This window comes from Bos grunniens, chromosome 5, assembly GCF_055505025.1.
Source record: "Bos grunniens cultivar Pamir isolate PY7600 chromosome 5, Bosgru_T2T1.0, whole genome shotgun sequence".
NCBI lineage: Eukaryota > Metazoa > Chordata > Mammalia > Artiodactyla > Bovidae > Bos > Bos grunniens.
The window spans coordinates 50944643-50958344 of NC_141169.1; the positions used below are offsets into that span (position 1 = coordinate 50944643).

Consider the following 13702-nt stretch of genomic DNA (forward strand, 5'->3'; position numbering starts at 1 on the left):
TGGCAGGTGGATCCTTTACCATAGTGCCACCTGAAAGCCCCATATAAATAAATATATATAAATAAACATATATAAATGTATATCTATAAATACATATAGAAAGATACACACAACAGACTATTACTAAGCCATAAGAAAGAATGAAGTTCTAGTCTGCAACATTGTGGATGAACCTAGAGAATACTGTACTGAGTAAAGTCAGACAGAAAAAGACAGATAGTATATGATTTCATTTACATGTGGAATCTAAAAAATAATAAAAATTAATCTATATAGAAAACAGAAACTGACTCACAAACATAGAAAATAAGTTTATGGTTACCAAAGGGGAGAAGGGGAGGGTAAATTAAAGGAATATGAGATTAATAGATACAAACTATTGCTACCTACAGAAAATAGATAAGCAACAATGATATATAGCACAGAGAGCTATTGTCAATATCTTGTAATAACCTATAATGGGAAATAATCTGAAAGAAACATAACTGAATCACTTTGCTGTATACCTGAAACTCACAATATTATAAATTAACTACAATTCAATTTGAAAAGTGCAAAAAAAAATCAAGGTTTAAGAACCAATCTTCTTACATTATCTCATAGGCTGCTTTGTGTAGAAGTTTCTAGGTATGGGAAAATTCTAACTGAAGTCATTGTTTCAAGTTTTAGAAATGGAATATATGTCTTTGTTTCTGATTTTGAAGAGCACTATAAAAATATGTCCCTGGAAATAGCCTAATAATAATGTTTATTTATTCAGTTATTCATTCATTCATTCACTCACATTTTAAATTCAACAAATAGCTATTAGGGGCATTATACATATATAATAATACTAGGGAAGGCAGAGGATACAAAAATATATAAAACAAGACGTCATCCCTCACAGAGTTTACAATCTAGTTAGGAAAATAAAATGCACACACAATTAACTAAATGGCAATATAGTATACAACCCAAGGAAATTTTTTCAACTCCATTCAACCAACCTCACTGAGCACTTGCATACCTATGTTTTTCTAGGTTCTGAGGATACAAATATAGAATCTTATAATACAGAATAGAACACTTAACATACAGAAAATGTTTTGGATTAAAGTTTGTCTTTGTAAGGGATGACTGTGTAGCACTTAGAGCTTGAGAAATAACTAAGTTTCTTATCATCAGAGGTGTGATTCATAGGCTGGTGGTGACATTTGAGGGATATAGATAAAAGGACATTTGGGGGATATAGATAAAAGGACTTAAAACACAAGCTGATTGGTCACAGTATTTGACCATTACATTCTTTCCAGTCTTGAGACTTTAAAACTGTATGCTTCTTTTAGAGGTAGACAGATGTTTCAGAAATTCTCAAGTCATCACATATCTGCAGCTGTCTGTTCAAGGTTTACATGGCGTCTTCTTCCTATGGAGGAGTTGAAATGTTCCTTTAGAAGTATTAATTGGTGTTCTTAAATAGTAAGTCTCATCTGCCCAGAACAGTTGTTATTTTTTTTTTCTTTTTTTAAAAACCTCATTCAAAGAGCACATTTCTTCACTTAAAAAGCTATGAAGTAATCATCAAGATTGATCCAAATTTAGTATGCAGTATTTAGTCCTTTTAATAAGGGGGCTAGTGCACTGGGACAACCCAGAGGGATGGTATTGGGAGGGAGGAGGGAGGAGGGTTCAGGATGGGGAACACATGTATACCTGTGGCAATTCATTTTGATATTTGGCAAAACTAATACAATTATGTAAAGTTTAAAAATAAAATTAAAATAAAAAAAAATTAAAAAAAAAATAATGGCTTCCTGTGTGTGTGTGTGTTAGTTGCTCAGTTGTGTCCAACGCTTTATGACACCATGGACTGCAGTCCATCAGTCTCCTCTGTCCATTGGATTTTCCAGGCAAGAATACTGGAATGGGTTGCCATTTGCTTCTTCAATGGCTTCCCATAGTTTGTCCAAAATAAAAAAAATTTTTTCAAAGGATTTGACTCACTTCAAATAGCATGCAGAGTGCTGTATTTGGGGCTAACTAATTGGATTTCTCAAAAGTGAAAGGAAAATGGAGATCTATTTCAGCAATAGCATGCTTCTTCTGCTGCTACTGCTGCTAAGCCACTTCAGTCGTGTCCGACTCTGCGACCCCATAGACGGAAGCCCACCAGGCTCTCCTGTCCCTGGGATTCTCCAGGCAAGAACACTGGAGTGGGTTGCCATTTCCTTCTCCAATGCATGAAAGTGAAAAGTGAAAGTGAAGTCGCTCAGTCGTGTCCGATTCTTAGCGACCCCATGGACTGCAGCCTACCAGGCTCCTCCGTCCATGGGATTTTCCAGGCAAGAGTACTGGAGTGGGGTGCCATTGCCTTCTCCCACTGTCCCATGACTAGGCCACAATTCTCATTTTTAAAATATGTTTTGAAATATTATCCTCTAAGTTGGTCTGCTTTCTTATTTTGGTTTAGAGGCTCAAGAATAATGGAAATGAAATATTTCCACATCCATAATAGCAGTGCAAATTTTCATTTTGCTTTTTTCTTATAAAATGAGCTGTAAAGAATTGGATTAAAAAATCTTTGCAATATGGAAATTTAATTGTCTAATTTTATTCACCTAAAGTGTCTCTTGCAAAATTTTATCTCTGAAGGCAGAAGAATTTTCCAGTAGTTCTAAAACTGTCACTCCAGTTTCTAATCAGGAGGTTCATTCTGTCATGAACCCACACTGAGCGTCTACTATCGTAGATGGTGTAAATCTGGTGGCAAACAAAGGGATTTTGATGAACTGGAGTTATAGAAATCAAAGTGATGTTTGAGTCAATCAATACGTAATCACAGTCTGTGAGGACAGGACACTAGGGACATCTAAATGGCAGACTAGAGGTGCTGCAGCTCTTTATAGGCAGAAGGTCAGCGTGAGAAGACTATTACAGAACATGTTTGCATTTAGAATGTGGGTTTGCAAGTTTGTTGCTGTTTTAAACAAATTTTCAAAAAAGGCAGCACACAGCCATGACTAAGACAATAGTTTTATAACCAGATTGGTTGGATTCATTTCAAACTCTGCTGCTTACAAGCTTTTTATTTTGTCTTTAGACAAGTTCCTAAACCATTCTGTGCCTCAGAGTCCTCCTCTTTAAATTGGAGATAATTTTAGGATCTCAGTAATCGTGAGGATTAAATGAGTACATATGTTAAGATCTTAGACCAGTGCTGGAGATAGTAAGCACTCTTTAAATTCTCAAGTCCATGAAACAGGTGTGATAATTTTATGTGTCGGTTTGAATGGGCCAAGGGATGCCCAGATAGCTGTTGGTAGAACATTCTTTCTGGGTGTGTCGTCTGTGAGGGTGTTTCTGGATGAGATTCACATTTGAATAGGTAGCCTGCTCTCACCAATGCTGGTAGACATCATACAATCATTGAGATTCTAAACAGAACAACCAGGCAGAGGAAGGGAGAATTTGCCCTTTCCTACTCCCATCTTCTCCTCCTCTCATAAATCAGCACCGTTGTCTCTTGGGCCTTCAGACCTGGACGGAGACTAACACCATTGGCCCCCCTGGACTTCACGTTTGGACTGGAGCAGCGCCACTGGTTTCTTTGGCCTGCAGCTTGCAGATAAAAGACCATGGGGCTTCTCAGCTTCCATAATCTCATGAGTCAGTTAAATCTCATTCTATATATCTGGGGCTTCTGTGGTGGCTCAGGCGGTAAAGAATCTACCTGCAATGCAGGAGACCCGGGTTTGTATAGCTAGGTATATCCTATTGGTTCTGTTTCTCTAGAGAACTCTGATTAGTACTAATATCAAAACTCCTACTTTATAGATGAAGAAGCTAAGGCATGAAACAATTAAGTAACTTGCCCAAGAGCACCATGTGGTAAGTGGTAAAGCTGGGATTTGAACCCATGCACAGTGACTTGAGATTGCAGGTGATAATCCCAGTATATACAAAAAATTTTAGTTAAATTTTAGTGGCACTGTGAAGATTGGGTCTTGGTTCATTAAAATATTGAATGCTATATAAGAAAAATGTTTTAAAAGTATGAGTATTGCTAATAAAAACAGTCAAGTCTATTAAGCCTCAGGGGCAAAAGAACAAAAGTTTCCTACAACCATGTAACTGAACCCTACTTTAATATATAAAAGGAAAGTGTTGTAAAGGCTGTATTTGAATGAAATTTGAACCAGTGGGTAAGGATGGGAGGTTTATTGTACAGCTCACTCACTGAGGAATATTAATCTAATAAAATTGAATAAATTCTTTTCATTGTTTTTCTTGGCCTACAAAGGAAGTCAATAAAAGCTCCAGTATGAGAGTCACATTAGAGCAGATTCAGGTCGGTATAATTAAAGCTATGGTTTTTCTAGTAGTCATATACAGATGTGAGAGTTGGACTATAAAGAAGGCTGAGCACTGAAGAATTGATGCTTTTGAATTTTGGTGCTGGAGAAGACTCTTGGACAGCAAGAAGGCCAAGTCAGTCAATACCAAAGGACATCAACCTTGAACATTCATTAGGACTGATGCTGAAGCTCTGATACTTTGGCCACCTGATGCAAAGAGCCAACTGATTGAAAAAGACCCTGAGGCTGGGAAAGACTGAGGGAAGGAGGAGAAGTGGGCCACAGAGAATGAGATGATTGGATGGCATCACCGACTCGATGGACATGAGTTTGAGTATACTCCAGTAGATAGTGAAGGACAGGAAAGCCTGGCGTGCTGCAATCCATGGGGTCACAAAGATTCGGACATAACTTAGTGAATGAACAACAACAGGGACCTTGAGGAAGTTGTCTGGGTTTTTACAAATGCCTATGTGGCTCCTCTGGTCTGGCTGGAGCCATGTTTATACTGAATAATCTACAAGCTACTGTTTGAAGTGTTTGCTTCCTGAAACCACCTGCTTTCTGAAGCACTGAGCATCACATGGGACAGTGGACAATTGCCATGATGACACTGCCTTAAAACCCAGTGATTTAAGAGTACAGATGGTGGAGTCAGACTAAGGGATTGTGTGATCCACCTCTGCCACTTGCTTGCTACGTGACATTCAACAAGTTATTTAATGGCTCTGCACTTCATTTTCTTCATGTACAAAAAGGAGACAGTAACAAAAACCCATCTCAGAGTGTTATTGTGAGGATTAAGTGAGTTAATATGAGTAACTCTTAGATGGATGACCAACACATAGAAAGAATAATGGAAAGGTCAGCTCTTCTTAACGTTATTTGTGATGGCCCGCAGAGTTGCCTTGTCAACTTGGCTGATGTGTCCGCTAGAGATGGACATGCATACATCTATGCTTTAGTCACAGCGTATGTAGTAGAGTGAAACCTCAGGTAAGCAGCTGGAAGCTAATCAGAGCTTTTAATTAACATAGGTTTAAAAACACTTTAATTTTGTAAGAAAATAGCAAATTTAAAAAGCACCATCATGTTTGAAAAACTGTGCAAATAGAAAATAACAGTGTATAAACAAAATACCACAAAATTCCCAAACTTCCAGGAGATCTCTAGAGATCTGCTCAAATTCAGTTCTATTTCTCATAAGTTTTAAAAATATCACATAATGCACTCATCAATAATAAATTCTGAAAATACTCTTCATGTGTCTTAGGTTAGTCCCTTAACATTTTGGAGGCTCAGTTTTCTTACTCATAAAACCAAAGTGTTCTTAGCCCTGCTTGATTCACTGGACACTTGGGAGGGAGATGAGATGCTGTATCTAAAAGAAGCTTGTGCTGCATGCTAAGTCACTTCAGTCATGTTCGACTCTTTGGAGCCCTTTGGAATGTAGCCCATCAGGCTTCTCTGTCCATGGGACTCTCCAGGCAAGAATACTGGACTGAGTTGCCATTCCCTCTTTCAGGGGATCTCCCTGACCCAGGGATCGAACCTGTGTCTCTTATGTCTTCTGCATTTGCAGGCGTGTTCTTTACCTCTAGTGCCACCTGGGAAGCCCCAAAGAAGCCCACTATATACAAAATATCAAGCTGTTATATATTAGGGAAAATATAGTGTTGAGAATGATTCTTAGGTGTCACAATGTCCTCAGGTTTAGAAAAGCAAATATATCTAGTCTCCTAATATCACAAGGTCAGAAACTAGACTAAAATTTTATAAAGAGTCGCATCAAATGTTGAAATGAAAAGATGTGTTGATTATATGAGATATGTAAATTTCTGCAATATTTCAGCAAGAGAGGAGGATATTGCCACTCCCAAATCAGTAAGGCCATCACTCCAGTAAAGAGAGGATGCAGAAGCCTACTGAGGATATTGTTTTATCCTGGGAATTCCAGGCTTGTGTGCAGCTAGGTCAAAGAGATGAGTTCTGGGCAGGAAGGCTTATAGGGACTCCCATACCATATCAGTGAGGTAACCCCCTTCTCTGGATGTGTATCATAAATTCCTCTTCTCAGGTGCTGGAGCTTGGAAAGGCAGGAGAAATCAGGCTGTAGTTGCTGCTTCTAATATCTTTGCATTCACCGTATAAGAGAACACATTGACCCAGCAATTCTTCCTGTAAGAATTGGTCCTATAGAAATACTTGCACTAGTATGTATTGATATCTAAATTTACCATGCAACACTACTTGTGATTCTGATAGCTAAACATTGGAAACTAAATTTTGGTACATTCAATCTATGGAGTATTTACTCCATGTATTCAAAGCATTATAAAATGAAGTAGATTTCCATGGAATGTGTTCCTAATATGCCAGGCAAAAGTAGAAAGCTACATTACAGTATGTGCAATATGATTCCACTTTTGGATTACATTTTTTTAAATTATTTTTTAATTGAAGGATAATTGCTTTACAGAATGTTGGTATTTTCTAACAAACATCAACATGAATCAGCCACAAATAATTGTTTTAAAGAGAGTTACGCGAGAGCACAGATACACAATTTCATGACAACCTATGAAATGGGAAAATACTTGCAAGCCAAATATCTGGTAAGGGGTTAATATCCAAAATATATAAAGAACTCATGCAACTCAATAGCAAAAAATCACATTACCAATTAAAAATGGAAAAAGGACATGAACAGACATTTGTCCAAAGAAGACTTATGAATGGCCATGTTACATGAAAAGGTGCTCAACGTCACTTATTGGAGGGGAAATGCAAATCAAAACCACAGTGAGATATTACTTCATGGCTATCGTCAAAAAGATGAGATGACAATGTTGGCAAGGATCTGCCATGTGATTCTATAAGGAACAACCCATATGATCAATTACACTTTGGGGAATACATCCAAAGAAAACAATACCACTTTATAGAAGAGATATCTACACCCTCATGTTTACTGCAGCATTATTCGTAATAGCCAAAACATGAAAATAACCTTTGCCCATCGTGAAGGAATAAAAAAATGTCCTTTATTTTACAGAAGGAAAATTCTGCCATTTGTGACAACATGGAGGAACCTGGAGGGCATCATGCTAATAAAATAAGTCAGACAGAGAAAGACAAATACTATATGATGTCATGTATATATGGAATCTAAAAGCACCAACTCATAGAAACAGAGTAGGATGCTGGTTGTCAGGAGCTGAGAGAGGGGGTAAACAGGGAGATGTTGGTCAAAGGGTACAGACTTTCATTTGTAAGATGAGTAAGTTCTGGGGGTCTAGCATAGAGCATGGAGACTGTAGTTAACAATACTGCACTATATATTGGGTTGGCCAAGAAGTTTGCTTGGCTTTCTCCATTATATGTTACAGAAAAACCCAAATGAACTTTTTGGTCACCCAATACTTGAAAGTTACCTTTTGAGTGGAGCTTTATTATTCTCTCCATAACAACAAAGACAAAATGGTAGCTACCTGAGGTGAAGCATATGTTAACTAACCTTATTTTGGTAAGCATTTCACAAAATACTTATGTATCAAATCATCATATTGTACATCTTAAATGTATACAATGTTATATGTCAATTATATCTTAATAAAGCTGGAAAAAATCCCTAAGAGTCATATCTAAACCCATCTGTTAATCTTATTAGTTAACATCCGAAATACGTATGATGAATTTTCATTACCTTCACTTCTCACCGCCTGCAGTGTTATCACTGTTTTATTCGCTCCCACTTTATTTCATTGGTGAGGGAGGGATTTCCAGCCTTTGATTATGGGGATGGCCAAACACACCCAACTGGACAGAGGAAACTGACAGCAGTTTGTTAATCACATATATTGATACATACAGCCCAGGGCCATACATACACTATGCAAGGGCCAAAGAGTACTTGGGAAGAGCATGAACAAGCAGAAGCTGAGAGAGACAAGCTTTGCAGTAGTGAGATAATGAGGTATCCTCTGGTTGCTGCAAGAGGATGTGGTTGTCCTGTTTGAACAATCCTGAGTGCTGCTGAAGAACCAAAACTTCTACTCAGGGATCAGCAGGAACTACACCCAGTCTGCTTGATAAGGAGGGTTGTTTGGTTAGGGGGCTTTATCCATGGGGCAGAGGGAGGGGGACCTTGTGGTTAGGCAATTTCCTGCCCTTATGATTTTAGCAGATGTCAAAGCAGCACATAACATTAGTATTAATTCTTACACCGCAGTCACCCTTGTCCAAGACCCTCTTACTGGAATTACTGTAACATTCTACTTCCTTACAATTGTTTTCTGACAATCTTTCTACAACCTATTCTCCAAACAATGGTTAGAAAGATCTTTTACAAAAGATAATCGGATTTTAAATCTCCTTATTTAATATCCCTTATGACTTCTTCTGACATTTAGAATAAAAGAAACTTTTTAATGAAGAACCACAAGTTTCAGATAATCTAGTTCCCAGTTTCCTTTTTAGTCTCAAATACTAAACTCTTAGGCTCCCTGCCATTACCCACACTTGAGCACAACTTCGGTCCTTTGAAAATGCCAAGCTCATTGTAATCTTAGGGCATTTGCACCTGTGGGTATTTCTACTTGGAAAGTTCTGCCCAAGCTCTATATTTGAATTTCTCCTCTTCATCATGCAGGTCTTTGTTAAATGTCACTTTCAGAGAGAAAGTCACTCAGCACAGTGATCCAAGCCTGTTGCATTCATTCTCTGGCCTAGCACCTTTCTTTATTTTTTCCTATTGCCACTGAAATTATCTTTTGTATTTATGAATTGATTTATCTGTAAGTTTTCTAAGGATGAAGGTTTTGTTTTGCTCATCATCATCCCCAAAGGCTACAGGAGTGCCTGGCACATAGTAGGTGCTTAATATTTATTGAACAAAAGAATACAACACACGAGCCTTTAAATTTCTTCTTAAACACTTCAGTCAGATAGCCTCCTACAGCCTAGCATATTAGGAACTGAAGGCTACTGGGGAGTTTCAGCTTAAGGGAATAACCTATTGTTTTCCAAACATCCCTACACCCTGCTTTCTGAAGGCTAAAATAGGATTTACTTAGAGGAATCTCACTGTTGGTTCTTTGAATATGAAAACAGTCCAGTCCTGGCGTCACACCTGTTTTTATGTTGCTGGAACCCTGATTACCTGCTGGCTTGGTAATACTCCTCTTGGATTGTGGTGTGGAAAGCACCAACTGGAAAGCAAAGCTGCTTCTCAATATCTCCTCCCCCTTTTTGTATCCAAATATAAAACCAACCATATTATTCTCCAGAATATTCTCCACATATTCTCCAGAAATATAACTTTGCTGGCTTTCTTAATTATCTGTTGTATCCTACTCTCACAGAGCTTGAATCAGCCTAAATTTATGAAGAGACCAGGCAGGATTCTGAATTTTGCTTCACCAAAGTTATGACCAAAGACTTGAGAGAGAGAGAGAAAAAAATACAAGATAATTTGTCAGAGAACTGAATTTGCCTGCAGAAGAAAAAATGTATTTCTTCTAATAAGTTGAGAGCTCTTCAATAAACATTAGGCCCACCTTTGACAAACTAACTTTTCAAAATTGTTTTTCACATGAAAACATGTTCTACGTGGTATACACCCTCCCAACATGATGGTCTAGCAAATAAGGAAAGAATTATTTTCAACTTTGAAATTCTCCTTTGTTAGGCAACGAAGAATGAGAGGTGAAAATAATGGTGAAATCCAATTTTATTTCCTAAGATTATATGCCTTTATTTTCACATTCTTACATTTTCTTGCCTGAAGCAATTGTATTTTATGACCATTTAATTTCAAAAGTAAGAAGGAAAAAGCCCACAGACATTCCTACCAGTACTAGGAGACAATGTCTATATTTGTTTTATGATAATAACCACTCAGCATTTACTTAACACTTCCCTTTTAATCATCTCCAATTATTATAGAAATTGAGCCAGTGCCAAGTCAAGCATAAATATAAATTTATGGGTGAAAAATTAAAGCAGAGATTATAAAAACTGCCAGTTACAAATATAGGCAAAAACTGGTCTAAGGGAGCAAAATAATTGGATCACTTTTATGTCTACAGTATTGTTGCTGAAGAAAGACCATTTTGGTTCAATATTTGACATGTTCAACCTGTAGCTAAATCAGTTGCATAGTGATTAAAACAGATGAATAGCCGACTCAGTTAACTCCGAACAAATGAAACAAACAACAACTTGATGTCTGCCTATATTGGTTTTCTATTGCTGCCACAAGAAATAACCACAAACTTAGCTGTTTAATACAATGCACACATTTAATACCTCTCACTTCTGCAAGTCAGAAGTCCTGTGGGTCTGACTGATTCCTTGGCTCCAGGTTGCACAAGGTGAAATCAAGATGGTGGTTAGCCTGGGCCCTTATCTGGAGTCTTGCGGGGAGAAGTCACTTCCTGGCTCACTCAGGTTGGGGATAGAATCTCATTCCTCGAGGCTGAAGGGTGAAGTCCCGTTTCTTTCCTGGTTGTCAGCTGGGAGCCTCTTTTATGTTGAGGCTGCCAGTGCTCTTCACCATGCTGCTCACGTCAGCAGGCTTTCAGTCTCTCTGATTTCCCTTCTGCTTCATGCTTCACTTAACACCAGCTGGGAATAAAAAGTTCTACTTTTAGAGGCTTATGTGATTATACTGGACCCACCTGGATCATTGAATATACTCTCTCATTAGGCCCGTAAACTTGATTACAGCTGCAAAGTCCGTTTTGCCATATTCAAGGGTTTCAGATTATAGGGTGTGGACATCGTTGTGGGACCATTTTGCATACCACACTGGCTTATAAATCTCTACCTGATATGGACTATAAATGTGAATTATAAAGCTCTTGTTTTGGTATGTTGCAGTCATACTACCTTCTTCCTGATTCTTTTCTTACAGTGTCTTTTTTAAAAAAATTATCTTCTATTTGACTGCCCCAGGTCTTGGTTGTGGCATGTGGGATCTTCGATCTTCAGTACAGCATGCAAGCTTTTAGTAGCAGCATGTGGGATCCAGCTCCCTGATTAAGAATTGAACTTGGGCCCCCTGAACTGGGAACATGAAGTCTTAGCCACTGGCCCACTAAGAAAGTCCCCCTTTCTGATTCTTGAATAGGCTATGTCTGTTCTCTCCTCTTGGAGAAGGAAATGGCAACCCACTCCAGTGTTCTTGCCTGGAGAATCCCAGGAACGGGGGAGCCTGGTGGGCTGCTGTCTATGGGGTTGCACAGAGTCGGACACGACTGAAGCGACTTAGCAGCAGCAGCAGCAGTTCTCTCCTCAGGACCTTTGCACATGCTATGCCTTTGCTAGGAATGTGGTGCTCCAGATCCTCTTAAAGCTGATTTCTTTCTCTTCATTCAGGTCCAAGTGTAAATGCCACCTCCTCCAGGATACAATCCCTGACATTCTTTTTAAAGTTTCCTCTCTGTGCTCCAGTTACTCTTTCCCATATATTTTATATGTAAATTAGCTTTATTATTTGTTTTTCTGTTTACTTTTTGCCTCCACCCCTATACTTTAAGCTTTCTGAGGCTCATAGCTGCCTAGCTTATTACTGCATCTACCTGGTGACTCAGATGGTAAAGAATCTGCCTGCAATGCAGGAGACCCAGGTTTGATCCCTGGGTCAGGAAGATTCCCTGGAGAAGAGAATGGCAACCCACTCCAGTATTCTTGCCTGGAGAATTCTATGGATAGAGGAGCCTGGTGGGCTACAGTCTACTGGGTTGCAAAGAGTTGGACATGCCTGAGCAACTAACACTTACTTACTTATGTCAAGATCAACGCCTAGAACATGGAAAAACTCATTATTTGTCACCTGTCCTGTGTTTTCCAATCCCAAAGAAAGGCAATGCCAAAGAATGCTCAAACTACAGCACAATTGCACTCATCTCACACGCTAGTAAAGTAATGCTCAAAATTCTCTAAGCCAAGCTTCAGCAATACATTAACCATGAACTTCCAGATGTTCAAGCTGGTTTTAGAGAAGGCAGAGGAACCAGAGATCAAATTGCCAACATCTGCTGGATCATTGAAACATCAAGACAGTTCCAGAAAAACATCTATTTCTGCTTTATTGACTATGCCAAAGCCTTTGACTGTATGGATCGCAATAAACTGTGGAAAATTGTGAAAGAGATGGGAATACCTGACCACCTGACCAGCCTCTTGAGAAACCTATATGCAGGTCAGGAAGCAACAGTTAGAACTGGACATGGAACAACAGACTGGTTCCAAATAGGAAAAGGAGTTCGTCAAGGCTGTATATTGTCACCTTGCTTATTTAACACATATGCAGAGTACATCATGAGAAATGCTGGGCTGGAGGAAGCACAAGCTGGAATCAAGATTGCTGGGAGAAATATCAATAACCTCAGATATGCAGATGAGACCACCCTTATGGCAGAAAGTGAAGAATTAAAGAGCCTCTTGATGAAGGTGAAAGAGGAGAGTGAAAAAGTTGGCTTAAAGCTCAGCATTCAGAAAACGAAGATCATGGCATCTGGTCCCATCACTTCATGGCAAATAGATGGGGAAACAGTGGAAACAGTGGCTGACTTTATTTTGGGGGGCTCCAAAATCACTGCAGATGGTGACTACAGCCATGAAATTAAAAGACGCTTATCCTTGGAAGGAAGGTTATGACCAACCTAGACAGCATATTGAAAAGCAGAGACATTACTTTGTCAACAAAGGTCCATCAGTCAAGGCTATGGTTTTTCCAGTGGTCATGTATGGATGTGAGAGTTGGACTATAAAGAAAGCTTAGCGTGGAAGAATTGATGCTTTTGAAGTGTGGTGTTGGAGAAGAATCTTGAGAGTCCCTTGGACTGCAAGGAGATCCAACCAGGCCATCCTAAAGGAAATCAGTCCTGAATATTCATTGGAAGGACTGATTTGAAGCTGAAACTCCAATACTTTGGCCACCTGATATGAAGAGTTGACTCATTTGAAAAGACCATGAGGCTGAGAAAGATTGAGGGCAGGAGGAGAAGTGGACGACAGAGGATGAGATGGTTGGACCGCATCACCGACTCAATGGACATGGGTTTGGGTGGACTCCGGGAGCTGGTGATGGACAGGGAGGCCTGGTGTGCTGTAGTTCATGGGGTCACAAAGAGTCGGACATGACTGAGTGACTGAACTGAGCTGAGCTGAACTGAATCCTGTGTTTCATTTCTTCCTTTAAATAAATGAAATAATTTTGTACCGCTTTATCTTTTAAAGCCAATACATTATTTTACTTAACAGTATTAATAAATATATTTCACCTGCTGTGAAAATAGGTACATGTCTAAACCTAAAACAAAGCCAGCTTGCAAGGAAGTCCAGCAGCTGACTTGTGC

General features: G+C 38.9%; 1 long non-coding RNA gene across 1 annotated transcript in view; it reads right to left on the minus strand.

Annotated features, from left to right (window-relative positions):
- LOC147371931 (uncharacterized) overlaps window positions 1–10956 on the minus strand; it is a 190382-nt gene extending 179426 nt beyond the window's left edge. Inside the window, exon 1 of the long non-coding RNA XR_015163854.1 lies at window positions 10647–10956. This is a non-coding gene — a long non-coding RNA (uncharacterized LOC147371931). The remainder of the gene's footprint in view (window positions 1–10646) is intronic.
- Between the last annotated feature and the right edge of the window lie 2746 nt (window positions 10957–13702).